This window comes from Mustela lutreola, chromosome 13, assembly GCF_030435805.1.
Source record: "Mustela lutreola isolate mMusLut2 chromosome 13, mMusLut2.pri, whole genome shotgun sequence".
Lineage (NCBI taxonomy): Eukaryota > Metazoa > Chordata > Mammalia > Carnivora > Mustelidae > Mustela > Mustela lutreola.
The window spans coordinates 77,398,935-77,425,915 of NC_081302.1; the positions used below are offsets into that span (position 1 = coordinate 77,398,935).

Consider the following 26,981-nt stretch of genomic DNA (forward strand, 5'->3'; position numbering starts at 1 on the left):
CAAGCGTGCTGACGTTCGCCTTTGCGTCGAGCCTTCGCCGGAAGCGCGCTTGTGTCGGTGTCTCTGGGCACCGGGGAGAGGTTGGTGTGACGGCGTCTAATCATTTTGCGGGGCTTCTAACTGCTCTGTTTGTTTGCAGAAATGATTACGTGGGCACAAAAGAGAAATTGTAATTAGGCAAGCATATTATCCAGTTTCTGTGTCTTTCAAAAGCTTTTTTTCCCGGTGAGCCAAGATATACCACGCTCTTGCTAGTGTGTGCGTAAATGTTCTATCGCTTTGAAAGTAGTTTGGCAAAGTAAAACTGCAGATTTTTAAATCCTGTACCCTAGTATTTTGCTTCTAAGTGTATATCTGGTAGAAACTTTGACAGGGAAATGAGGATGTACGTAACACCACTGTCAGTAAAAGCAGAAAATTAGCACTATCCGCCCAAGAGAATACTGTAATGAGATGTTCATATGAAGGGATATGTCAGTAAATCAATACTAGACCCAGAAATTTGAGACAAAAAGAGGAAGGCGTAGAACGTACATAGTATGACAATCTATATACATAGAATTTTATTTTTATTTTTTTTAATGCTGTGGGTTTTTAAAAATTTTTTTTAAGATTTTATTTATTTGACAGAGAGAGAGATCACAAGCAGGCAGGGAGGCAGGAAGCAGGCTCTCTAATACATGAACATTACTATTTCTTATCTCCTGTTGTGTTTTCACTTTAATCTGATTTCTGCCCTGGTTGTGCCACTAAAGCTGCTTCCACGTTACCTAAACCAGAAGGTATTCTCTCTTCATGTCTTTCTTCACCTCTCAGAGCCTTTGGCCATTCCCTCCTTGAAACACTATCCTTTCTAACCACTTCACAGCCTATTTTGCTGGTTTTCTTTACTCTTCTTGTCTTCTAAATAATGGGCTACCTCAGGACTTGGAACTAGTTCCCCTGCTCTTCTGTTTCTCCATTCTCTTCTTGGGGAATTCTATGTATACCTATAATTTTAAATGTTGTGTTTATCCTGCTTACTACCAGATGTATTTTTTAAATTCAGGACTTTTCTCAAAACTATTCAGAGTAACAACTATTCTTGGATACCCTTCAATATCTCAAAGTTAGTGTCCCCAATAAAACTTATGATTTCCACTCCCATACTGGTTTTCAGTCCAGTGTTTCCCATGTCAGTAAATAACATAAACCAGAATCCTTGGTTTCTTTTTTTTTTTTTTTTAAAGATTTTATTTATTTATTTGACAGAGATCACAAGTAGACAGAGAGGCAGGCAGAGAGAGAGAGAGGAGGAAGCAGGCTCCCCGCTGAGCAGAGAGCCCGATGCGGGACTTGATCCCAGGACCCTGAGATCATGACCTGAGCCGAAGGCAGCGGCTTAACACACTGAGCCACCCAAGTACCCCCTTGGTTTCATTTTTAAGTTTTCCTTCCCCCACCATATCCAGTCCATCAGCAAATTTTGTCCCAGTTCCACCTGCAAATTGTATTTACAGATGGCCTGCCTCTTTCCATCTCTGCCAGCACCACTAGAATCTTGCTCGAACTAGCAATGGACCCATTAAGGTCGCCTTTTTCTCTCTTCCTTCTGCTCTGTGCATTTTCTACATAGTAGCCAAAACATAAGGAATAATGTGGAGGACATTAGGAGAAGGAAAGGAAAAGTGAATTGGGGGAAATCAGAGGGAGAGACAAACCATGAAAGACTGTGGACTCTGAGAAACAAACTGAGGGTTTGGGGGGGTATAGGTGAGCCTGTGGTGGGTATTATGGAGGGCACATATTGCATGGAGCATTAGGAGTGGTGCATAAACAATGAATCTTGGAACACTGAAAAAATAAAATTAAATTAAAAAAAAAAAGAAATGTAAACCTGATTGTGTCATGACTTTGCTTAAAGTCTTCCAGAGACTTTCTCTTAACAGTAAAGTCCAAGTTCATTACCTTGGTTTACAAGGTCCTGCATAAACCAGTTCTTGGTTATCTTCTCAGGTTCACTTGGTTCCTGCCCCAATTCACTGTAGTTGCCACTGCCTTCTGTGTAGTTTCCTGACCCTGGCCTGGTCTTTCTAACCTCAAGGGCTTTGTGCCCCCTCTTCCCTTGCCTTTCAGATGGCTCATTCTTTCTCATCGTTTTGTTTCCTAAACATTAACATCCTACATTGCTTTATATATCTACATGGTTAGGAATTTAGAAAGATACTTAGGTTATAAAGCAAATCCAAATGTGACCAAAATATTTGCAATTACTTCTATTTTAGGTAACTTAAATTTTTTTTAACTTTGTCCTAGGAAAAATTCAATTCTAAGTCAGTAGTTCTGTTTTTTAGCATATTCCTTTATTTACCCACTCATCAGTTGGTCCAGACTAAGTGTAACTAAAATCATATTACTTTTAGCCTAAGAAAATCGTAATTAAGAAAATAAAAATAATAGTAAAACAAATCCAGAATTAAATGTGTCCTTGCTGTGACCCATCATTTTAGACTTTGTACATTGTTTTTTTTGTACATTGTTCTTGACTTAAGTGAATATAAGTAAACATTTGAAGCCTAGTATGATATGTATATATGTGTGTATACATGCATATACATGGACATGTGTATATACATACATATACATAGAAGTGTATGTATGTATACATGAGACATATTTTAATTATACACACTAAAATGTACAGATCCTAACCACAACATTTCTTTCTTTTTTTTTAAAGATTTTATTTATTTATTTTACAGAGAGACAGATCACAAGTAGGTAGAGAGGCAGGCAGAGAGAGAGAGAGAAGCAGGCTCCCTGCCGAGCAGAGAGCCCTATGTGGGACTCGATCCCAGGACCTCAGGATCACGACCCAAGCTGAAGGCAGAGTCTTTAACCCACCGAGCCACCCAGGCTCCCCTAAACATTTTTTTCTAAAAATTTTATTTATTTGTCAGAGAGAGAGAAAGCACACAAGCAGGAGAAGCAGCAGGCAGAGGAAGAAGCAGCCTCCTGGCTGGGCAAGGAGTCTGATGCAGGACTCCATCCCAGGACCCTGGGATCATGATGACCTAAACCAAAAGCAGACTCTTAACCAACTGAGCCACCCTGACATCCCCAAGTGGATAGTTTTTGACTAACTTTTATAATTTTGTAACCAGTATTTCCAACAAAGGTATAGAGCATTGTCATCCATATGGAAAATTCCCTGATTCTCCTTTCCAACCTTTTCAACGGGTCCTCTTCCTCACCAGAACCGCCCATTATTTTGATTTCTATAATTGTGGATTTATTTTGCCTATTCTTAAGTTTCATATAAATGGTACCATACAGTGTGTACTCTTGTTTGTATGGCTCTTTTTGTTTAGCCTGTTTTTAAGATTCCATCATGTCATAGGTACCAATAGTTCAATTCCTTTTTAATGCTAAGTAGTATTCCACTATGTGAATATACTACAAATTATGTATACATTCTTCTCTTCATGGAAATTGGGTTGTTTGCAATTTTTTGATACTATGAATGAAACTGTCGTAAACATTTTGTGAATATGTTATAATCTGTTGGGAAAATATCCAGATTTTACATTGCTTAACCATAAGGTAGGTGTGTGTCTAGCTTCATAAAAAATTACCAAATGGATTTTCAAAGTGAACCCCCCATTATAGTACCATTTTCCTCTAAAGAGAGTAAGGCATTTTACTACAGGCTTTTAAAATCGGTTTGTGTACCTATCTCTTATACACGTCTGAAAACAGAGTGGTTCCCTGACACTCTAATAGTCAGTTTGTCTCTACTTTGAGATCATTAGTGTAAAAAGAATAAGAAAAGCATTGAAACTTAAAAAGAAAAATTGTGAAGTAAATTAAATGTGGTAAGAAGGAAAACTCAAAATTCATTCAATATTTATTAGCGTCTAGATTACATCAGGTTACTGCCCTGAGTGATGAGACTATAAATATGAATAAAACATGACCCTCACCCTCAAGGACTCCACAAAGAGTTTGGTGGAAGACAGAAGTGAGTGCATTCCAATATTCTAAATGGTTTAATAGAGGACACTGAACATGAACAGGATGACCATTCCACGGGTGATGCCATGCACCTACCTTAGAGGAAGGGAATGGATGAGAGACGAACCCCTGGACAGAAAAGAAGTTTCCCTGAGAGGTTGAACTTGATGAAAGAGCAACTCTTTGACCATAGAGCAAGTAGTAAGAGTATTTTAGGCGAAAATATTTTAGGCAGAGGGTATTTTAACTTCATTAGAGCACAGAGGTGAATGACAATTTTAAAAACTCAGAAAAATGAAAGTCATCCAATAGCTTTAGAAAATAAGGTCAACAAATGAATAGGAATGTGACTTATTAAAATGAGGGAAATTAATACTTTTGTAGCAGGCTTGAATAAAATACTAAACAAAACCCATAACTTTTGGTTATTAAACTAAAGTCACATCTCTATTTCTATTTTCGTGTTTCCTCCTGTGAAGGGAGGGATTTTAATAAGGTATATGTTTTGTTTTATTTTGGTTTTCAGAGGACATTGGCAGTTTAGCTCCAGCAGGACAGATTTTCTAAACTAGAAGGAAACCTGGATCCATCCTCTCTGTGTGAGGCTGTGGTGGGGAACTCCATAGGAGTATCAATCAGCTCCTTTCGAGGTGCCCTTTGTCTTGGTAGACTGGTAGGAGAACAATTTCAAATGAGAACTGATTAGGAATTTCTAGTGTAGAAAGTCTATAATGAGAATTCTTGTCTCCAGGGAAATGTCATTGTAATGATAAGTAATGGGGACTGAAATACTATGAATAATTGAAAAACATAGTGAAGAATAATTACATAAAATAATCTTTTTTCCATAAAAATTTTCATTTGAGATCCTCAGAAGCCAGGGGCGGGGTAATGAACAAGATAAAATCCATTTTTTTAATCAAAGAGGGAAAGATTGCACTCTTTCATGGCTTGATTTTCTACTTGAAAATAGTGAAGCATAAACAGACTTGTGACCATGTGAGTGGATGTTCACATAGAATCTTAGCTCCCTAAACAATGGCCTCATTGTCTACATCCAGATTTTTCTGTTCCCAAATCCTGCTTTTTCCTCCAGCTTCTAAAATATCTTCAATACTCTTAGATGTTAAGGCCAGTGCAGCCTGTGGAAGAACCTAGTCAAATATCAAGTGTGCAGACAGGAAAGTGTTGCAATGCGGGTTGGCAAAGCCATTGCAGTGATTCATGGAAGCCCAATTATGTTAAGACTGTAAAACACAATTTGGAAAAGTGAAAACAGATACAATGTAGAATTTTGTGGTAGGTAAAAAACATCTGGTGGACTGTTGAACTTGTAGTAAATTCAGGGAGACTGATCAGTTGGGGTCAACAAATCCTTACTCTGAATGATTACTCCATCCCTTGGAGCTGTCCACATCTCTTCACGGCAAACTTATATTTTGTTTTTGTAACGAATGAGGAGGTTCATGCTCTGTTCCCGCACACATGCTTCATAATGATTTAGAGATGAGGGCTGACAAATAAATTTCATGTCTTTTGTTAGCTCTGATTGATTTATTGATTGATTATGGCTACCTGGACCTGAGTTAAGATGTTTCTGAGGCCAGTTTCAGGCTTACTGAACAGCAAAGATTATTAATGTCCAATGGGGGATCACTGAAGAAAAAGACCTCCTATGCCATGTCCTTGTTACCTCTGGCTTAAAAAACTGGTAGTAAGAGAAGTAGTTCACTGGCAGATTCCAGGGCTGGCCCAGACATGGAAACGGGCTAGAAGATAGTATGGGGATGTGGCTTATTATGGGGGAGGGGTGGGCACATTGCAAGAGGGTCCCTAAATCAAAGCTAGAAAGAAGATCTCTTTTTCCACTGGGGTGGAGGTGGGCAGGAAATAAGAGTTTTGGAGTCAGACCAGATTCTTTATTCTGTCTCTTCCTAAAGTCTGTTTCTTTGTTCTTAAAGGGAAAGCACAGGTCATCATTTGGGAGGAGCTTATATTTATAATTCCACACAAGATAATGTAGAACATCTTTTCCATTTTGTACAGCACTGACACTGGTACGTATAAAGCATCTCATCTCCCTTGCTCTCCTCTATAGCTTCTCCTCTCATAGTCCAAGTGTTTTCACAGTCTGGTCTGTGGACCCCTGGGTGTCTCTGAGACCTTTGCAGGGGATGTGTGAGGTCAAAATTTATTTTCAGAATAGTGTTGAGACATTACTTGCCTTTGATACTAAATTGACATTATTCTGATGATGCAAAAGCAATAATGGGAAAAACAGCCTAAAGCTTTACTATGAATCAAGGCTGTGGCACTGGTCGTTATTGTACTTGTCACCACCATGCACTCTTAGGGTCAAAAAAGAAAAAAAGCCAGTTCCCTTAATAATATGCTAGATAAGGGCAGTAAAAATCATTAATTTTAATTGATCTCCATCCCTGAGTACACATCTTTTTAACAAATTGTATGACATAAAATAGGAACCATGTATAAGACACTTTTGCTATAAAACCAGTACAACAATTGTCTGGAGGGAAAGCACCTGTTTTGTTGTTTGTGTTGAAAGCTGAACTCACCACCACTTTTTGCCACTGAAAACTATTTGTACTTTCAAGAACAGCAGATAAACTATGTCCAGTCAGAGTTGCATGTTTGGCTGACATTTTCTGATCAATGAATTTAGCCAGACTCTTGCTACTCCAAGGGAAACAGCTGACAATAGTGCCAATGAAAACTTGAGCTTTTGAGTAGAGATTACCATTTTAGAAACTTGTATCCACCGCTGTGAGCCTGACAGCTTCCTACAACTTAGATACCTTTCTGATTAGATCATTGGTGATAGGAACAAATAGAGTTGGTTTTATGTAATTAAATGTGTCAACATTTAGATTATCGGCCTGAGTGAGCCATATTTTCAGATGACCGTTACATAATGTTACAAAGGAAGGAATGGGAAAAGACCATTTGCAATGTAAGACCAAGAGATTTTAATGCGCCGGTGTGAAAATGTCACCAATAGCATTTCAGATTTCACACCGCAACTACCCTTTTTTAAAAAAATCTGCCATTTGTTGAGTGTTGGTGTAGTATCTAATAAGATTAGCCGCAATTATCTGAAAAAGTTATGAAAATGCTCCTCCCTCTTATAGCATACCTGTGAGAGACTGGATTTTCTTCATGTACTTCAAACAAATAACATACGACAGTAGATTCAGTGCAGAAGCAGACATGAGTGTCCAGCTGTTTTTGATTGAGGCAGACCTTAAGATTATCCCCAAAAGGTAACAAAATGCCACATTTCTCACCAAGTGATGCAGTGAAGAAGAAATGTAATGAAAAAAGTTTACTGTGGAAAATATGGTTATTTGTCACAAAAAGATGTCATGTTATCATGTATGAGGCTTCTATTTTTAAATAAATTGATGAATATTCTTTTTTAAAAGATTTTTTATTTCCTTATTTGACAGACAAAGATCACAAGTAGGCAGAGAGGCAGGCAGAGAGAGAGAGGAAGAAGCAGGCTCCCCGCTGAGCAGAGAGCCTGATGCGGGGCTCGATCCCAGGACCCCAGGACCATGACCCGAGCCGAAGGCAGAGGTTTTAACCCACTGAGCCACCCAGGCGCCCCTAAATTGATGAATATTCTTAGAAATTACTCAATTTATAATGTGGTAAATAGCGATAGACAAAAATTCTTACAAACAAAAATTTCCAATTGGCCCCTATTCATTTTTAAGAGGTAGAGGGGTTCTAAGACCAAAACGTTTAAGAATACGTTAAGAATACGTCCTAGTCCCCTACTTCAGCAACTGCTGGGTGTGCCTTGACCCCCTGAAGAGAGCCAGGGATGTTACCGTAAGTTCTGGAACTCATCTCCATTCATAGCAAACTTTGACTATTACACTACTAGGGTGGGTCTCAGGTCAAAATATGCAGGTTCCCATAGTAATCTTGCTTCTTCAGAGTTATTCCGGAACATGGACACATGGGGTTATTTCCATTTTACTTTGTGAATTCTGAGCAAGCCATGGTACAGTTTTGCTGACTTGCCTTGAGTGGCCAGTCTTCAATTTTTAATTTATCCCGTAATTAAACTGATCCTGCTTCACTATTACTCTGTCATGTCCCCAGATTGCCAGTGCAACTGCTTATTAGCCAAACATGTCAAATTTTGTGGAAAATCAGGTAGGGAACTAGCACTTGGTTGTGCTTGTTAAAATTCATCTTTGAAACACTTTAAAAAGAAACCCACAAAAGTTTTCTCGAAACCTTTCTGGTTGTCAAATGAAATAGGTGAGCAATTAGGCTTCTGTCCTATGAGAGGTTCAGAATTTTCTGCTGACTGGCATAGTGTCCTGTCTCAACTTCTGAGCTATTACTCAGGTACTTGGCTGTTCTCTGATGCAATAATAAGAATCTGCGGTTGAAGTATTTTAACTACCGTACTTGCAGACAAAAGACTAAAACATTTTTAGCCATTAGAAAAATTACTCTGGCTATGGTTTCATTTATGCCAGGAATTATTGAAAGAGGCTTTCAGGCAGGGCGGGGAGGGGGGCTGACAATAACTTTAACCATTATAATGAACCACAATGACATCAAAGTATTTTTGCAAAATAACATACAAATGCTTTTAAAGGTTCTAGCACTGGGATTTGTAGCTGAAACATAAAATTATGTGAAGAACCTTTGTCAGACATCCGTTTAATGCTGCTAATTTGCACACAGTTTCAAATGTTATGGATACAATTCCATTGCCACTTATTCAAACTAGCTTTCAGGTATCTGTAGTGCTTAAAGCTGGGTTTCAGGGGTATTTGAAAGCTGATTTATGTGCATGAAATTGATAAGGTTCAGTTGAAATCATTTGTTATAATTCTACTTAATTTCAGTTGGTCTAGGGGAATACTGATACTGCAGAGATGGGTGTGCTGACTTTTGCACAATTTCAGAAAACTATAATGTAAGCTTCATAAATGCAAGGACTTTGTTACTGTAGGCTTACCACTTGGCATCCAGCGCTTAGCATACAGTGTAGTAAAGGCTCAAAAAACATTTGGAGACAGGTGGAAAAGATGGAAATAGGAGGGAGCAACAAGCTGACCCAACTAAATCAGTGTTAATATGGGTAATTTTAATAACATGAATGGAATTTTAAGGAAATGATCATTTACAGCTGCAGAGTCTTGTAATAGAATGATTTGATATCTAGGATCCACTTGAAATTGACAATAATCCAACTTAGTCTGCTGCCCAGCTGACTGGTTTCCTCAAGCCATGCTCAGGGCATTTGTTCATTCATTCACGGAGTATACATTCATTGAGCACCTATTATGTGGCAACATTGATCTAGGGCTGGAGATACAGGGGAATAAAACAGACAAAATCCCTATGCTCTTGAAGTTTACATTCTAATAGGAGAAAGATGATGAGGAGTACCCTATTTATAGTATTATGTTATTATATATACATTATGGCAGATGGAGACAAGTGCTATGGAAGAAAAAAAAAATTAAACAAGAAAGAGGAAATGAGATGTTACAACTTAAAATAGAATGATTAGAGAAGACCTCACTGAGAAGGATATTTTCCCAAAGATCTGAAGAATATGAGGAAGGGAGTCACGCGTGTATCTGAGAGAAGAGTGTCAAGCAGAAAGAATAGCAAGTGCAAAGATCCTGTGGACAGTGTGTCAGACATATTTAAGCAACCTTGGGTCAGGGGCGTTTGATTGAACAGAAGATAACTGAAAGGAGATACAGACAATTCAAAAAATAATAGAGACTTCATTACCCCATCTCAATAGTGTGTAGAACAACCAGACAAAATTAGCAAGCATTTAGAACCCTTAATACTATCAGTCAACTAGACCTGACACCTATAGAGTATTCAAACAATAATGGGAAAATAGACATCTTCTTGAGTACACAGAGAACACTACCCAGGATAGACCATATACTAGGCCATAAAACAAGGTTCAAAAAATTTAAAATAATTGAAATCATACAAAGTATGTTCTTAGTCCACAGAAAAACACAAGGAAAATTTTGGAAATCCTAATCATGTGGAAATCAAATAACACACCAAAAGTTACCAATTGGTCAAAAAGAAATCACAACAGAAATTAGAAAATACTTTGAAATTAATGAAAATAAAATATTATAAAACGTATGAGATACCACGAAAGAGTGCTTATAGAGAGACATAGCTTGAATTCTTTTTTAAAAATATTGAGGTATAATTGACTTGTAACATTATGTTAGTTTCAGGTGCACAACATAATGACAGTCTTTGTATGTATTGTGAAATGATCACAAACAGTCTAGTTAACATCTGTCACCATACAGCGTTAAAGATTTTGTAACACAGGACACCAAAATGAGAAATTACTATGATTGTATGTAGTAAAAAGTAAACTTTTCTCTACTTGACATATGACTGGAAGCCAGGAGAGAAAGCAAGCCTCAAATGCTAGAAACTTCCATTTGCTCATGCCTTCCTCAATAGTGCACACCCCGTTCTCCATTCTCACTCTCTATACAAACCAGAAGTAAGACAACTTAAAAAATTGTGGAGTCTGGGGCACCTGGGTGGCTCAGTGGATTAAAGCTTCTGCCTTCGGCTCAGGTCATGATCCCAGGGTGCTGGGACCGAGCCCCGCATCAGGCTCTCTGTTCAGCAGGGAGCCTGCTTTCCCCTCTCTCTCTGCCTGCCTCTCTGCCTACTTGTGATCTCTGTCTGTCAAATAAATAAATGAATCTTTTTTAAAAAAAGAAAAAATTGTGTAGTCTGTTCTTTATAAAATTCTCTGTGGTGTGACATATTTACTCATTAATCTTTTACCAAGCCTTTAATTATGTGCCTGCTTGATACTGGGACCCATTCCTGAGAGGGGAACAAAGTCTATGTCTTTAGGGAAATGAGGTATTCTCCAGGGAAACAGATACTAAACTTGTCATTACATTATTTTTTTTTTTAAGATTTTATTTATTTATTTGACAGAGAGAAATCACAAGTAGGCAGAGAGGCAGGCAGAGAGAGAGGAAGAGAAGCAGGCCCCCTGCCGAGCAGAGAACCCGATTGCGGGACTCGATCCCAGGACCCTGGAATCATGACCTGAGCCGAAGGCAGCGGCTTAACCCACTGAGCCACCCAGGCGTCCCTGTCATTACATTATTTAACAATAATCTTTTTTTGTACCATGAATGACCAGCCGAGACTATGAGAACATCAGTAACACATGATCCTTGTCTAGGAGATCAGGGAGGACTTGCTGGAGGAGGCTGCATCAAGCTCTAGGAATAGGTAAGAGAACATTCTTGGGACACATGTACTCAAACACATTTTGAATTATTACCTGATTTACATGATTATGTTCCTACCCTTGAGAAGTATATTTTATCAGAAGCTACAAAACTGTAAACAAATTATTTTCACTCAGTAATATATGGTCTAGCAAAAGGATCTACACATTTCTAGGGCTAGGTAGATATTTAGGAATTTGTTATATAAATAACAAATGTTGAATTTTTCAGTATGGCGATATTTTTCCAGCTTGCTAATTGTTTTTTATTGTGTTTGTATGTTTAACAATTTGTAAAATGGGTACATATTCTTATTTTGGTGTGGATGTGGATGAGTATTTCATCGTCTTGAAAATGAAATACAGAACCACAAATTAAAGGAAAACCACCTCAACCCTCTGGGCCCTAAGTCCAAGATCAGTAGGAAATCGCTCCTTAGGCCACTAGACTTCTAGACCCATCATCTGTGATGGGAGGCAGAGAGCTGTGTGCATGAAGTTGTACCACAGCTGTAGCTCCTGAGAGAACAATCTGGGTGGAATGAAGGGGACAATCCTAGGAACAATCACATATGAATCTCTTCTGGGATTACTGAGAGACTAGGAGTCAATGATGAATGAGGGACTCGTGTTGGACATTTTACGTGAGGTAAATGGAGAAAAGAAGGTCAGGAGATTTCCCTGAGAAGGTAAGGAAACAGGAGAAACTTTGGACACACTGGGACATCACCCAAATGTTCTGCCTCATTTACTTTCAAAAACTTCAGTGAAAAACAGATGAAACAATGGCAGGATGTTACTATTAAAATGAGACAATGCATATAGGTGGTCATTATTCTAGTCCTGTATGTTCGAAAATTTTTCATTAACAAAAAGAAAAAAGAATCAGATTCCAAAGTGGATCTCTAAAAAGAAGTAAGCAGCTTGTGAGGGAAAGATTAGTCAGTAGTTGGAGCCATTATAGACCATAGAAACCATTTTAAAAATTATCAAAATAATGTATCTGACAATAAGGTTAATAGAAAAGGTAAACACCCTCTTTAACGCACAAAAAGGAAAAAGAAAAAGAAATAAAGTGCTGATCCATGCTCCATCATGAATGAACTTCAGAAACTTTATGCTTAATGAAGAAGACACACGCAGAAGGCCCTATATTGTACGAGTCCATTCATATGAGATGTCCAGAATAGCTAAATCCAGAGACAGAAAGCATAAAAAGGATTTTCAGGGGCCACTTAACTAGTACAGGGTTTCCTTTGGGGTTGATGTTGTGCTCTGGAAGTAGATAGTGGTGATGGTCGAACAATACCCCAAATACACTAAATGCAGCTGAATTGTACATTTAAAGTTTGTGTGTGTGTGTGTGTGTGTTTGACAGAGAGAGATCACAAGTAGGCAGAGATGCAGGCAGAGAGAGAGGAGGAAGCAGGCTCCCAGGACCCTGGGATCATGACCTGAGCGGAAGGCAGAGGCTTTAACCCACTGACCCACCCAGGTGCCCTGAATTGTACATTTAAATAAACATTGAACTTTTAAAAGCTGTTACTCTAAAAAGTTATATATTCAGTCTAACAACATTGCCATTCTTCTTTTTTTTTTTTTTTTTTTTTTAAGATTTTATTTATTTATTTGACAGAGATACAATGAGAGACGGAACACCAAGCAGAGGGAGTGCAAGAGGGAGAAGCAGGCTTCCTGCTGAGCAGGGTGCCCAGTGCGATTGTGGTGGGGCTTGATCCCAGGACTCTGGGATCACGACCTGAGCCGAAGGCAAATGCTGAATGACTGAGACACCCAGGCGTCCTCAGCATTGTCATTCTTGAAATATTTTTGAAGCTGTTTTTCAAGAAGATTCTAGGGTATAATTTTTTTTATGATGGTGTAATGTACACAACATGAAATTTACCGTTTTAAGCATTTGTAGGAGCACAGTTCGGTGGCATTAAGTACATTTACATTGTTGGGCAATCGTCACCACCAGCCATCCCCAGCATGTTGTCATCCTGCAAAACTGAAACTTGGTCCCCATTGAAACTTCCCATTTCCACCCTCCCCCCAGGCCCTGCCAGCCACCATTCTGCTCGCTCTCTCTGTAAATCTGACTATTCCTGGTGCCTGGTACAAATAGGATCGTACAATATTTGTCCTTTTGTGATCTGGCTTATTTCACTTAGCATGATGTTTTTAAGGTCTATGCATGCTGCCCCCTACATAAGAATTTCAGTTCTTTTCATGGCTGAATAATACCCCATTGTATGGATATACCATTTTTGTTTATTCGTTCATTAGCGGATGGACATTGGGGCTGCTCCCACCTTTTGACTCATAAATATTGCGGCAGTTCACATTGACATACGAGGATCTGTTCAAGTTCCTGTTTTCAGTTCTTTTGGAATTCCACAGAGGAGTGTAATTGCTGGGGTTTTTCTTACTTCTTTGTTTAATTTTGGGGGGAACCACCAAACTGTTTTCCATAGCAGCTGTGTCACTTTATGCTCTCACCAGCAATGTATTTTTATATCCTGGCCAACAATTATTTGCCATTTTTTTTCTTGGTATATCCATACTAAAGATATAAAATGGTTTCTCATTGTGGTTTTGGTTTGCATTTCCCTACTGACTGATGCTGTGGAGATCTTCCCATGGCTTAATTGGTCACGGATATGTATCTCAGTTGGAGAACTGTCTATTCAAGTCCTTTGTGTTTTTTTTTTAATTTGGGCTGTCAGTCTTTTTGTGGTTGGGTGGTAAGTGTTCACATACTTTGGATATATATGATCTGAAAATAATTTCTCCCTTTCCATCCATGGGTCGTCCTTTCACTTTCTTTCTTTCTTTTTTTCCCTTTAAGGAAAGGTATGTGTATCTCCAGAGCAGAGATAGGGCAATTATAAGTGTGTGCAAATCCCCTTTCCCGAAATGGATCCTCATTCCATATTCTTTTTAATCCTGCTAACTGCTGTAATGTTATTCCTGCATTTTCAAAATCCAGCCAACATGGGTATCTCTGCTACTGTCTTGGCCTTTGTGGCTGCTTCCTCTTTCAGGCAAGCTTTCTGCTCCAAGTTCAGTCTTGTTAAAGACTCGTTTCCTTTGATGACAGCCTTCTTGCCCTCAGTAACCACCAAAATGCGTCCTGCCACAGGGCAGTCATTACATAGCTGATCTTCCCCCAGATCTTGTTCTTGGCAGCATCAACTGTCTTGAACAAGATAGCCGCTGGGATCTCATCTTCCTTTTTGAAGCAACCTGGTGATATCAGGATCTTCCTCTCCCAACTTGTAGGTTTGTGTAATGGTACTCTGCAGCTCTAAGTGTAGGGTGGAGCTTCTGATCTTTCTTGTGGTTTGGTGCAAAATCCATTTACTGTCTTCAAATCAAGATTTCTGGTAAATCTTAGAGATGAGGAAACATCTCTTTCATATAAACTAAAATAACTTCCCACCGGTCTGTGCAGGCCGCACAAAGCTCCCCATGGCCGCCTACTCCACCCAACCTGCCAGTGCCTCATGGGAGGTGACAGTGCGGGCATGGTCAGTGTCACCAAACGCCACCTGTCTTTTCACTTTTTTAATAGTATTTTTAGATGCAGAAAAGTTTAATTTTGATGTGGTCCAATATATCTGTTTTTTTCTGTTATTGCTTGTGCTTTTTGTTTTGTATCTAAGAAACCATTGCCAAATCCAAGGTCACAAAGATTTGCTTTTATATTTTCTAATACTTGTTATAGTTTTAGCTCTTATACTAAGGATTTCAATGAATTTTGTGATAATTTTTCCATATGGTATAAGTAAGGTCAGAGTCCAATTTCATTTTTTTGCAAATAGCTATCTAATTGTTCAAGCACTATTTGTTGAAGAGAGATTTTTTCCCAACTATATGATCTTGGCATTCATGTCAAAAGTCAGTTGACAGAGATGTTTGGGCTTCTATTTGAATGCTCAGTTCTATTCCATTGATGTATATGTTTATCCTTAAACCAGTACCACACTGTTTTGATCACTGTGGCTTTGCATTATGTTTTGAAGCAGAAAAATCTGAGTCTTTCAACTTTGACCTGATTTTTAATGATTATTTTGGCTATGTAGAGTCCCTTGAAATTTCCTAAAGGTTTTAGGATCAACTTGTCAGTTTCTGGAGAAAAAGGCAGTTGGAATTTTGATAAGGATCATACTGCATTTGTAGATCCCTTTGAGAATTTCTGCCATATTAACAATGTCAAATCTTCCAATCCATGAACACAAGATGGCTTTCCATTTATTTAGGTCTGCTTTTATTTCTTTCAAGAATGTTTTGTAGTTTTGTGGCATGCAAATCTTGAACCTCCATGATTAAATTTATTTCTAAATATTTCATTCTTTTTGATGGTTTTACAAATGAAATTGTTTCCTTACTTTGTCTTTTAGGATTGTTCATTCCTGGAACATAGAAATACATCTAACTTGTATGTTGGTATGGAATCCTATAACACTGCTGAAGTCATTCATTAGCTCGAAACGTTTTTGTGTGGATTCTTTATGAGATACTATATAAAGATGATGTCATCTATGAGTAGTTTTACTTGCTCCTTTCCTATTTGGATGCCTTTATTTCTTTTCCTTGTTGCATTCCTTTGGCTAAGACTTTTAGTAGAAGATGGGGAAAGTGAGCAATTTTGTCTTGCTCCTGATCACAGGGGGAATCTTTTTCAGACTTTCACCACTGTGTATAATGTTAGCTGAGGGTTTTCTAAAATGTCCTTTACTGTGTTGAGGAAGTTGTCTTCTATTTCTACTTTCATGAGTGCTTTTATCATGAAAGTATGCTGAATAGTGTTGAATACTTTTTGTTTGTCAATTGAGATAATCATGAAGTTTTTTTCCCCCTTTATTCTATTTATGTGCTGTATTTTATTGATTCATTTTCAAATGTTGAACCACTTTTGCAATCCTGGGATGAATGAAAGCCAGGACTCTGTTTGGATTCTGTTTTCTAGTATTTTGTTGAGTTTTTGAATCTAATTCATAAAGGGTACTGGTCTGTAGTTTCCTTTTTTTGTGATATCCCTGTGTGGTTTTGGTATTAGGGGAATGCTACCTGATAAAAAGGATAAGCAAGTGTTCTGTTCTGTACTATTTTTTGGAATACTTTGGGAAGGATTGATGTTAATTCTTTTTTAAATATTTGGTAGAATTCACCAGTGAAACAAGCCATCTGTTCCTAGCCTTTTCTTTTTGGGAAACCTCTTAAATACCGATCAAATCTCTTCACTTGTTATAGATTTGTTAAGATTTTCTATTTCTTCTTGAGTCAGTTTTGGTAGTTTCATCTGGGTTCTCTACTTTGCTAGAGTCTGATTGTTCATAATATTTTTTTAGTAGTTTCAGAGGCAGAATTTAATGATTCATCAGTTGCATATAATATCCAGTGCTCATTACATTGAGTGCTCTCCTTAATGCCCATCACCCAGTTACCCCATCCCCCACCCACCTCCCCTCCAGCAACCTTCAGTTTGCTTCCTAGAGTTCAGAGTCCCTTATGGTTTGCCTCTCTCTCAATTTTCATCTTATTTTATTTTTCCTTCCCTTCCCCTATGCTCATTTGTTTTGTTTCTTAAATTCCACATATGATTGAAATCATATGGTATTTGTCTTTTTCTGAGTTATTTATTTCACTTAGCATAAAACCCTCTAATTCTCTCCAGGTTTTTGCAAATGGCAAGGTTTCATTCTTTTTGATGGCTGAGTAATATTCCATCGTGTGTGTGTGTGTGTGTGTGTGTGTGTGTGTGTGTGTATACATATATATATATAATCTCAAATCTTTTTTATCCATTTATCTGTTGATGGACATCTGGGCTATTTCCATAGTTTGGCTATTGTGGGCATTGCTGCTATAACCATTGGGGTGCAGGTGCCCCTTTGAATCACTATGTTGGTATCCTTTGGATTAATACCCAGTAGTACAATTGCTGAGTCCTAGGGTAGCTCTATTTTTAACTTTTTGAGGAACCTCCATACTGTTTCCCAGAGTAGCTGTTCATAGTATTTTCTAATCCTTTTTATTCTTGCAGTGTCAGCAGTTAGGTCCCCACTTTCATTTCTGATTTTAGTAATCCGAGTCTGCTCTCATTTTCTCTAGGTCTTCTGGCTTAAAAATTTGTCATTTTTGTTGAACTGTTTTCAAAGAACTAGACTTTGGTTTCCTTGATTCTTCCTGTTGTTTTCTATTTTCTATTTGGTTTATCTCCACTCTAATCATTATTATTTCCTTTCTCCTTCCAGCTTTTTTTTTTTTTTTTTTTTTTTTTGACAGGCAGAGAGGCAGGCAGAGAGAGAGAGGCTCCCTGCTCTCAGCAGGGAGCCTGACTCGGGGCTCCATCCCAGGACCCTGGGATCATGACCTGAGCCGAAGGTAGAGGCTTTAACGCCACCCAGGCGCCCCTCTCCTTCCAGCTTTAGATTTAATTTGCTTTTATTTATCTAGTTTCTTAAAGTGTGCAATTAGGTTATTGATTTGAGAACTTTTTTTCTTTTTTAACATAGGCATTCACAGCTATACATTCACCTCTGGGTGCTGATTAATTCATTCCATAAATTTGAGGTATATTGTGTTGTCATTTTCATTTGTCTCAAAGTAATTTCTAATTTGTCTTGTGATTTGTTCTTTGACCCAAATGTTTCATGTAATTTTAAAATTTCCAGATTTTCTTCTGTTATTGATTTTAAGTTTTATTCCATTATGATCAGATAAGATACTTTGTTTGATTTTAATCTTTTAAAATTTATTAAGACTTCTTTTGTGGATTAACATATAGTCTATTCTGGAGAATTTTTTATGTACACTTGAGAAGAATGTGTATTCTACTGTTTTTGAATGGAGTGTTCTATATATGTCAGTTGTTCTGGCTGATTTATAGCATTGTTCAAGTCTTCTATTTCATTGATGATCTTTTGTCTAGTTGTTCTATCCATTATTGAAAATGGTATATTGAAATCTCCAACTATTATTATAGCACTGTCTATTTCTCCATTTAATTTTGTCTGTTTTTTCTTCCTATGTCTTGTGGCTCTCTTATTAGGCATTTTTATTAGGTGCTTCATATGCTTTGGAGATATTTTATTAGGATTTATATCTGGAGGTCCTTGTACATTTTGGGGCTTTTTTATTGGGAATCTTTTATTAGATATAATTGTTGTATCTTCCTGATGGCTTGATGCTTTTATAAGTATATAATGTCTGTTTTTCTTTTGTAATAAACTTTTTTTAAAATTCTACTTTATTTGATATTAGTATAGCTACCCAATCTTCTTTTGATTATGATTTACATGACATCTGTTCTCATGAGAAATCAGCTGTTAATTTTATTGATAATCCCTCGTACCTGAGGAGTTGTCTCTCTCTTGCTGCTTTCAAGATTCTCTCTTAGTCCTGGGCTTTTGATAACTTGGCTATGATTTGTCTTAGTGTGTATCTCTTGGATTTTATGTTGCGTGGAGTTCATTGAGCTTCTTGGGTGAGAGCTTCAGGTCTCTCATCAAATTTGGGAGTCTTGGCCATTATTTCTTCAGATTTTCTTTCTGATCCTTTCTCTTTCTTCTTAGCTTCTGGGGATACCTATTCTGTGTATATTGGTATGTTCAGTGGTATTCCACAGGTCTCATGGACTCTGTCCATGTTTTTCATTCTTTTTTCCTTATGCTCCTCAGGCTGGATAATCTCATATTTACTGGTTCTTTCTTCTGCCTACTCAGATCTGCTTTTGAAACTCTCTAGTAGGTTTTTCGTTTCAGTGATTGCACTCTTGAACTGCAGAATTTTGGGGTTTTTTTGTAATTTCTGTGTCTTTGTTAATATTTTCCACTTGATGAGACATCATCCTCCTAGTCCCCCCCCCAATGGTTTCTTTAGCCATTTGAGTATATTTAAGACAGTTCATTTAAATTCTGTATGTTAAATCCAATATCTGGGCTTCCTTAAGATCTATTAATTTCTTTCTTCCTATGAATGGTCCTTTCTTTTGCATGTAATTTTATAATCTTTCATTGAAAACTTGATATTTGGAACGTTATAATGTGGCAACTTTAGAAATCACTCCCCCCTTCATGATATGAATACCATCGAACATACCAATATACACAGAATCCCCAGAATCCCCAGAAGGTAAGAAGAAAGAGAAAGGATCAGAAAGAACATTTGAAGAACTAAGGGCCAAGACTCCCAAATGTGATGAGAGACATGAAGCGCTCACCCAAGAAGCTCAATGAACTCCCAAGTAATATAAAATCTAAGAGATACACTGTTACTGTTACTGTTTGTTGTGACTATTGTTGCTTGTTTTTTAAAATGCCTTTTCTGAGCTAATTTTTAAACTATATTTTTTGTTCTCTGTGGCCACTTACGTTTCTATTCCATTAGCTTACTAGTGAGCTAGTGGTTAGGCAAAGATTTCTTTTAATGCCTGGAGCCAAACAACAGCAACAACACTAAAAACTCTTTTTAGTCTTTTCAGAACCCTATCCTATAATGTATGCGTATAGATTCTGTTTAAGGTGCCTTGATGCCTTGGTGATACAGACTGACAAAAGGCTTTTCACACTCAAAGTGCTTTCAGTTCTGGAATAAGTAAATCTAGGAAAACCTGGTAGCGGGACACTTGAGCCTTTTCAGAGAGTTGGAGTCCAGAATACAGCACTGAACAGGCACCTTACGATGGCAAACTTCTATGTGAGCATAACAGAAAACTCAGAAAAGAATCTATCTCTTTTACTTAACTATTTTTGAAGACCTCTACTTGATACCTTGCAAACAACTTATGCTTCACCTGCCTATAGCATTTGGTGAGAAAGAATCAGAATGGGCTATTCATTTGTCCTCAGTGTCTTGACATTTTTCAGATACAGAAGATCCAGGTCAACATGGCCCTTGGGAGGCTGGTGACTGAGACCAGGGTGCTCATGCCTGTGGTAAGCATTTGATGCTATATACTCAAATTTTATGGGGATATGATTTTGGGTCCACTAACCACCAGTTGTCTCACTTTCTCTGAGACATGTGGGGTGTCAGATGTTGGGGTGGGATAGAAATAGGATACAAGTGTTTGCTTGGAGTCTGCCCATTGTCAAGGAACATTCCCTATGTCTTCAGAGCTTGGATTCCGAGTTGTGAGCCTCAGAGGAGGATATGAAGTTGTGTTATCTAAACCCAGCACCATTCTCCACATGAACCTAAACTTGCAGAAGGTGGATATGTTCCAGGTTTGACCTAAAAGCCAATTCATTTTGTGATGCCCCTGACGGTTTCCATCTGTACACATTCAAAAATGTGTCTACCTTAGGGCATCTGCATCAACCATATGTCCTAGGACCCCAGGCAAGGGTGAGAATGTGAAGATCTGTCCCAAGGGAGCCACAGATATTGCAGTTTGGCTACAGCCATCCTAAGAAGACAAGTAAACTCTGTCCAAGATAAAAAGCAAATGAGAAAAAACTGCTGACTCATATAGGCCCAAGATCTTTCATTATTACAGGTGTTTATGAGGTTGAAAATACTGGTTTTTTTTTTTTTCCTACTGATAAGGAAGCCTTCAGATTTAAAAAAAAAAAAATAGCTAAAATAAGTCATTAATTTAATGACTGACTTAATTCTAACTGCAAGGTTTTGCTTAGGTTCAGACAGAACAAAAAGCATTATAAGTGTGGTTTTGTTTCCTCTTACATGTTTCTGAGAGAACATATCCATGGATTGCTGCTTTAGGAGGAAGCCAAGAGCTCGTTTGTGGACAGTATCCAGGATGAATCTGTGTAAAATGCCAATGAAAATACTCCCAGTCAAAACATGAGGTGTGTGGGTGAGCTGTGAACAAAGAAAACGTCATCACACTGAGAGCTTGAAGTACCAGGCAAGAAAGATGACCAAGAAGCAAATGAAGCATCCGACTGAACAATGCCAAGGAGGGCTCAGAGACACAATTTTTAAAAGGGAAAGTACTTGCAAAGGAAACAGAGAAATCAGACTTCAGAAGGATTGGCTCCCCAAATAGAGGACCTAGTAAACATTTGATCACATAAACAACAGAGTTATCAAGGTTTGCAAGTTTATACTAGTGTGTTAATGCTGGCCATGGTCAACTTCCTTACATGACTATAGTCATAAAGACCAAGGCATATTCTCAGATATCAACATAGCAAAATCACCAGTAGAATTGCTTTTGTTTGGAAACCAGGTTTACAGGATATTCAATATTTTAATTGCTTGGTGGTCCAAGCCAGTTAGGGTGGCCTTGTTATTTTTATTTTAGAAGGCAAAGTACTTTACTTTTTTCCCAATTGCTGTCTGTGAAATGCTCAGTTCTGTTGGCAATAGCATAATGTGTCAGTGTTGGCTTCTTGCATCCCTCCTTTGGTCAAGTTCCTGCCATTAAGATGTAGATTTGACGGAAGAGTTGGCTTGTAGTTGTTGTTTTTAAATTCAGTATCATTAATTGGTTGTTTTGTGTTATTTGGTGCAATTACATAGGAGTTACTAGAGTTGTTGTTTTCATAGAAAGTCCTTTTAATGGTTATCAAAACTATAGTCTTATAACATAGAGGCCTCAAAGTACACTTTTTGAGGGCATTTTTTGTTCAGTGCTTAGGGTTTATGTTCAGAAGTATTTTATTGCCCTCATCAGATCTGTTGGGATTGAGAACTGGGAAACTCCTTCACTCTACCAGGTCAAGCTGAAGTAACTATGACAGTAAGGGTACCCATGTTGGTCACGGCTCTTGACTTGCAAGGAAGTGAGACTCAAAATATGTGTAAGAGTGGGATTTCATAAGCCATAGAGCAGACACCAGGCAAGTTTTCCTGGGAGACATTTGTGGCTATCTTTTCCACATGTGAATAGTCCTTATGAGTGGGCATTTGACACTGAATTCCAGAAGAATTAAACATTTAAATGTATAAAATCTTCTAGAAGTAGAAGACTATCTTTTTTTAATCTTTGTGTAAGTAAAAATAATTAAGACATAAGAAGTTCTAATCAGAAAGATAGACACCTCTGACCTTATTAAAATTGAGAACTTCTGGGGCGCCTGGGTGGCTCAGTGGGTTAAATCCGCTGCCTTCGGCTCGGGTCGTGATCCCAGGGTCCTGTGATCGAGCCCCACATCGGGCTCTCTGCTCAGCGGGGAGCCTGCTTCTTCCTCTCTCTCTGCCTGCCTCTCTGCCTACTTGTGATCTCTCTGTCAAATAGATAAATAAAATCTTTAAAAAAAAAAAATTGAGAACTTCTGTTCATCAGGAGACACCAAAAAGGAAGGGCAAAAACAAATTACGAACTGGGAGAAGATATTTGCAATGCCTGTAGCGGAGGAAGATGGTAGTATTCAGATTAATCCTATAAAACAAACAGAAAAAGACAACCAATGCAGGAACTGTCCAAACAGAGATTTCACAGGGAGAAGAAATACAAAACGTGAATAAACATGAAAAATTACTCAACTTCTTTAGTAACGAAGGAAATACAAATCCATTCTGTAATGATATAGCACATAAAACCCACTAAAGGAGCTAAAGTTAAGAATCGTATAATCACAAATCTCAAAAATGAATAGAAACTCTTATACACTGCTGATGGGGCGATAAATATACCCACCCACTTTGGACACAATTTGGTAATATATTAGTAGTTGAACACTCACATACACTATAATCCAGCAATTCCACCAGTACACATGACTTTTGCATGTGTGCATAGGGAGACTCCGTAAGGACATCCATGGCAAGAATAAAATATCATATTTCTACCTTCCTTTCTGAAAACATTGGATAGATGCAGACTGCTGAAGTCACCTAGAAGGTTCCTTCTGCATAATAACTCAGGGAAGTTCTTGAGAATGAACAAAGAAGATGTTCATACAACTACCCATTCTTTTTTTATTCTGGATAATTTTAAATATCATCCGACTGGCAAGTCACCTCCAATAAAATATAAACTGAAAATAGATGTTTCTTTTTCCTTGTCTAGACTATTTAATTTTGTTCTCCTGTGCTATTGTCTACTTCCAAAAGCAGCAGCTTAGTGTGAAATTTGTGGGAAGAATGCTATTCAGAGTTTAACTTCATTATGTAGTAGGTAACCCAGTGAAAATCCAGTATAAAGAATGTACATATTTCTAGAAGATGCTAGAAACATGAAGAATTCATAGACATAATTTCTCTAAAATAGAACATTAATAGTCATTAGAGCTGGAAATTGAATAAATGAATGGATGACTGAATGAATGCTTCATTCAAAATGCATCATCAGTGCATTGGAAATAATAGACTATGTCACTTGGTCCTAAAAATATTCCTCTAAGGAATTGTTAAGAATATATGGGAGACTTTAAAAAAATAATACCCAAGCTCTAGTTAAATTGAATCAGAATCTCTAGAAGTACTTAGCCATTAGCCCTTCTTAAAAGCCCCCAGGTAATTCTAAACTGTAACAGCTCTGTGCACCACAGAGCCATGGCCTGTGCTCCAAGTGGGGTCCAAAGACAACATCACCTGGAATGTGGTTAGAATTTAGAATCTGGGCCTTGACCCAGACCTGTTTGACCAAGTCCCCAGGTGATGCGTAACATAGCTTAAGAAGTTCTGGGTAGTCAGAATTGCTTTCCTTCCTGCATGCCATTTTTCCATATCTTCGATCAGGAAGATTGGGGGAAAGGTCTTTCTTTTTAAGATTCTTGTTCCCACTTTAATCCGGAAGCAGCTCAAATTACCATTTTGGTATTTAGTACCAAATACTAGACCTGGTAAATCTGATCATAAAGAAATAATTGAATAAAAAGGTACATGAAAGAGCTCAACATCATTCATCAGAGAAATGCAATCAAAACTGCAATGAAATATCACCTTACACCACTTAGAATGACTGTATCAAAAAGACAAGAAATAGTAAGTATTGACAAGGATGTGGAGAAAGGAGAACCATAGCAGCCACTGTGGAAAACAGTATGAAGGTTCCTCAAAAAAAAAAAAAAAAATAGAACTACCATATGACACAGCAATTTCACTTTTGGGTATTTATTTGAAGGAAATGAAACACTAAGTTGAAATATATGTGCACCCCTATGATCATTGTAACATTATTTACAATAGTCAAGATATGGAAACAACCTAAGTCGATGTTGAATTTTTTCTCTTTATCCATTATGGCTGAATGGATAAAGAGAAAAAATATATAAAATTCAGTCAAAACACAAGAAAATCCTGCCATTTGTGACAACATGGATGGATCTTGAGGGCATTATGCTAAATGAAATAAGCCGGGGTGCCTGGGTGGCTCAGTGGGTTAAAGCCTCTGCCTTCGGCTCAGGTCATGATCCCAGAGTCCTGGGATCGAGTCCCGCATCGGGCTCTCTGCTCAGCAGGGAGCCTGCTTCCTCTTCTCTTCTCTGCCTGCTTCTCTGTGATCTCTGTCAAATAAATAAATAAAATCTTCAAAAAAAATGAAATGAGCCAAAGATAGAATGATAAATAGTACATGGCCTCACGTATACCTAGAATCTAAAGAAATAAAAGCAAAACAAAACTCACTGAGAAGAGAGTGGTGGTTGCCAGAGGAAGCAGTTCGGGGGTGGGGAAAATGGGTGTAGGGGGTCAAAAGTTACAATCTTCCAGTTATAAAGTAAATAAGTCCCGGGATGTAATGTACAGCATGGTGACTATTGTTAACAGTACTGTATTGTGTATTTAGAAGTTCCTAAAGGGGTACCTGGGAGATTCAGTGGATTAAAGCCTCTGCTTTTGGCTTGGGTCGTGATCCAGGGTCCTGGGATCGAGCCCTGCATCGGACTCTCTGCTCCGTGGGGAGCCTGCTTCCTCCTCTCTCTGCCTGCCTCTCTGCCTACTTGTGATCTTTGTCTGTCGAATAAATAAATAAAATCTTTAAAAAAATTTTTTTTAATTAAAAAAAAAAAAAAACGTTCCTAAAGAGGCAATCTTAAAAGTTTTTATCACAAGGAAAAAAAATATAACTACATGTGGTGATAGCGTTAGCTAGATTTCTTGTGGCAATCATTTTACAGTATATACCTATATTAAATCCTTATGTTGTAAACCCAAGACTAATACAATGTTACATGTCCATTATATCACAATTTATCTTTTTAAAAAAGATTTTATTTATGTATTTGCGGGGGAGGGGAAAGGGCTGAGGGAGAGAATCTCAATTAGACTCCATGCTGAGTGCGGAGCCCAATACAGGGCTCAGCCTCACTGTCTTGGATCATGAACTGAGCCGAAATCAAGAGTTGGGCGCTTAACTGACTGAGCCACCAAGGCACCCCTATGTCTCACTTTAAAAAAATAAAGAAATAATCTGCATTCCACCTCCCCATGGGAAAAGTCAGTATCTACAAACTAACTTTGAGAGAAAGTGCCAAGTAGCATCCTCTTGTCCAGCGGCTCCAACATTCTCACCCCATCCCAGGATGACTTTCCTTTGAACTCCACTTTAAGTGTCAATGCTTTATATTTTTACACCGATTGCTGAAGATTAAGAAAAAAAATTTTTTTTAAGATTTTTATTTATTTATTTGATAGACAGAGAGAGATCACAAGTAGCCAGAGAGGCAGGCAGAGAGAGAGAGGGAAGCAGGCTCCCTGCTGAGCAGAGAGCCTGATGTGGGGCTCCATCCCAGGACCCTGAGATCATGACCTGAGCTGAAGGCAGAGGCTTAAACCACTGAGCCACCCAGGCGCCCCAAGAAAAAAAATTTTTATTACAGTAAACTTCAGACATATATAAAATTGTCTAGTATAATGAACCTTCATGTACTAATGACCCACCGTCAGTAATTACCAACTCATGGCTAATCTCATTTCATCCATGCCAGCACCCACTTCCTCCTCTTCTAAATTGTTCTGAAGCAAATCCAGTCATAATAAGCTCATTCATCAATAAATATTTCGGTGTGCATCTCTAAAGGACATAACCTAAATACCATTATGACACTTTAAAAAATGAACAACAGCTCCTTAATACCATCAGTATCCAGTTACTGATCACATTTCCCCAAATGTTATACAATTTTTTCATGTGTTGAAACCCTAACCCTCAGTGTTTCTGCATTCGGAGATATAGTCGTAAGGAGGAAATAAGGTTAAATGAAGTCATAAGAGTGGGGCCCTGAATGAGTAGGACTATTGTCCTTTTAAGAAGAGGAAGATTCTATGTCAATTATGTCTTAATAACTCAGGGGGGAAGGTTATAAAGAAATACAGAAATATAGAAATAAATGAAGAAACAAAGAAATATCAAAAAGCAAAAGACATCAAAGAGCTCTTTCTACTCACATGTGAGGACACAGAAAGAAGGCAGCCTTCTACAGGAAGAGAGGTCTTACCAGCAACCGACCGTGACAACAATTTGATCTTGGACGTAAAACTTTCACAACAGTGAAAAAGGAAATGTCTGTTGCTTAAGCCACCCAGTCTGTGGAATTTTATTATGGTGGCCTGAGATGACTCATACAATTACTGAGCACCTCCTTCCCAGTAGATGCTCTGGTGGGTATTTACGTGGGAGATACATATCTTTACGCTCCATGCACATTCCAGAAGCCCATCCACATACCGGTGCCTCAGCCATATCACCGAACATGCAGTTTTCTCCAAGTCCCTAACAACCTGGTGCACCTGTTAGCCTCTGGCTAGGAATCAGACGGTTAGT

The 26,981-nt window shown here is 38.1% G+C and overlaps 2 long non-coding RNA genes across 5 annotated transcripts; one reads left to right on the forward strand and one right to left on the reverse strand.

Moving 5' to 3' along the window:
- LOC131813669 (uncharacterized) lies at positions 1-23,262 on the forward strand. 4 transcript variants are annotated; one of them, XR_009346883.1, is made up of 7 exons: positions 1-80; positions 5,955-6,050; positions 11,207-11,298; positions 12,675-12,791; positions 12,911-13,155; positions 20,173-20,241; positions 21,006-23,262. It is a non-coding gene; the product is annotated as an uncharacterized LOC131813669 (long non-coding RNA). The 4 variants fall into 4 exon arrangements; XR_009346882.1 differs by having other exon boundaries at positions 21,032-23,262; XR_009346885.1 differs by lacking the exon at positions 21,006-23,262 and adding an exon at positions 20,423-20,980.
- Positions 23,263-24,321: 1,059 nt separating this feature from the next.
- On the reverse strand, positions 24,322-26,756 carry LOC131813670 (uncharacterized). The gene is made up of 3 exons (XR_009346886.1): positions 26,606-26,756; positions 25,675-25,798; positions 24,322-24,723 (listed from the first exon to the last, which is right to left on the reverse strand). It is a non-coding gene; the product is annotated as an uncharacterized LOC131813670 (long non-coding RNA).
- Between the last annotated feature and the right edge of the window lie 225 nt (positions 26,757-26,981).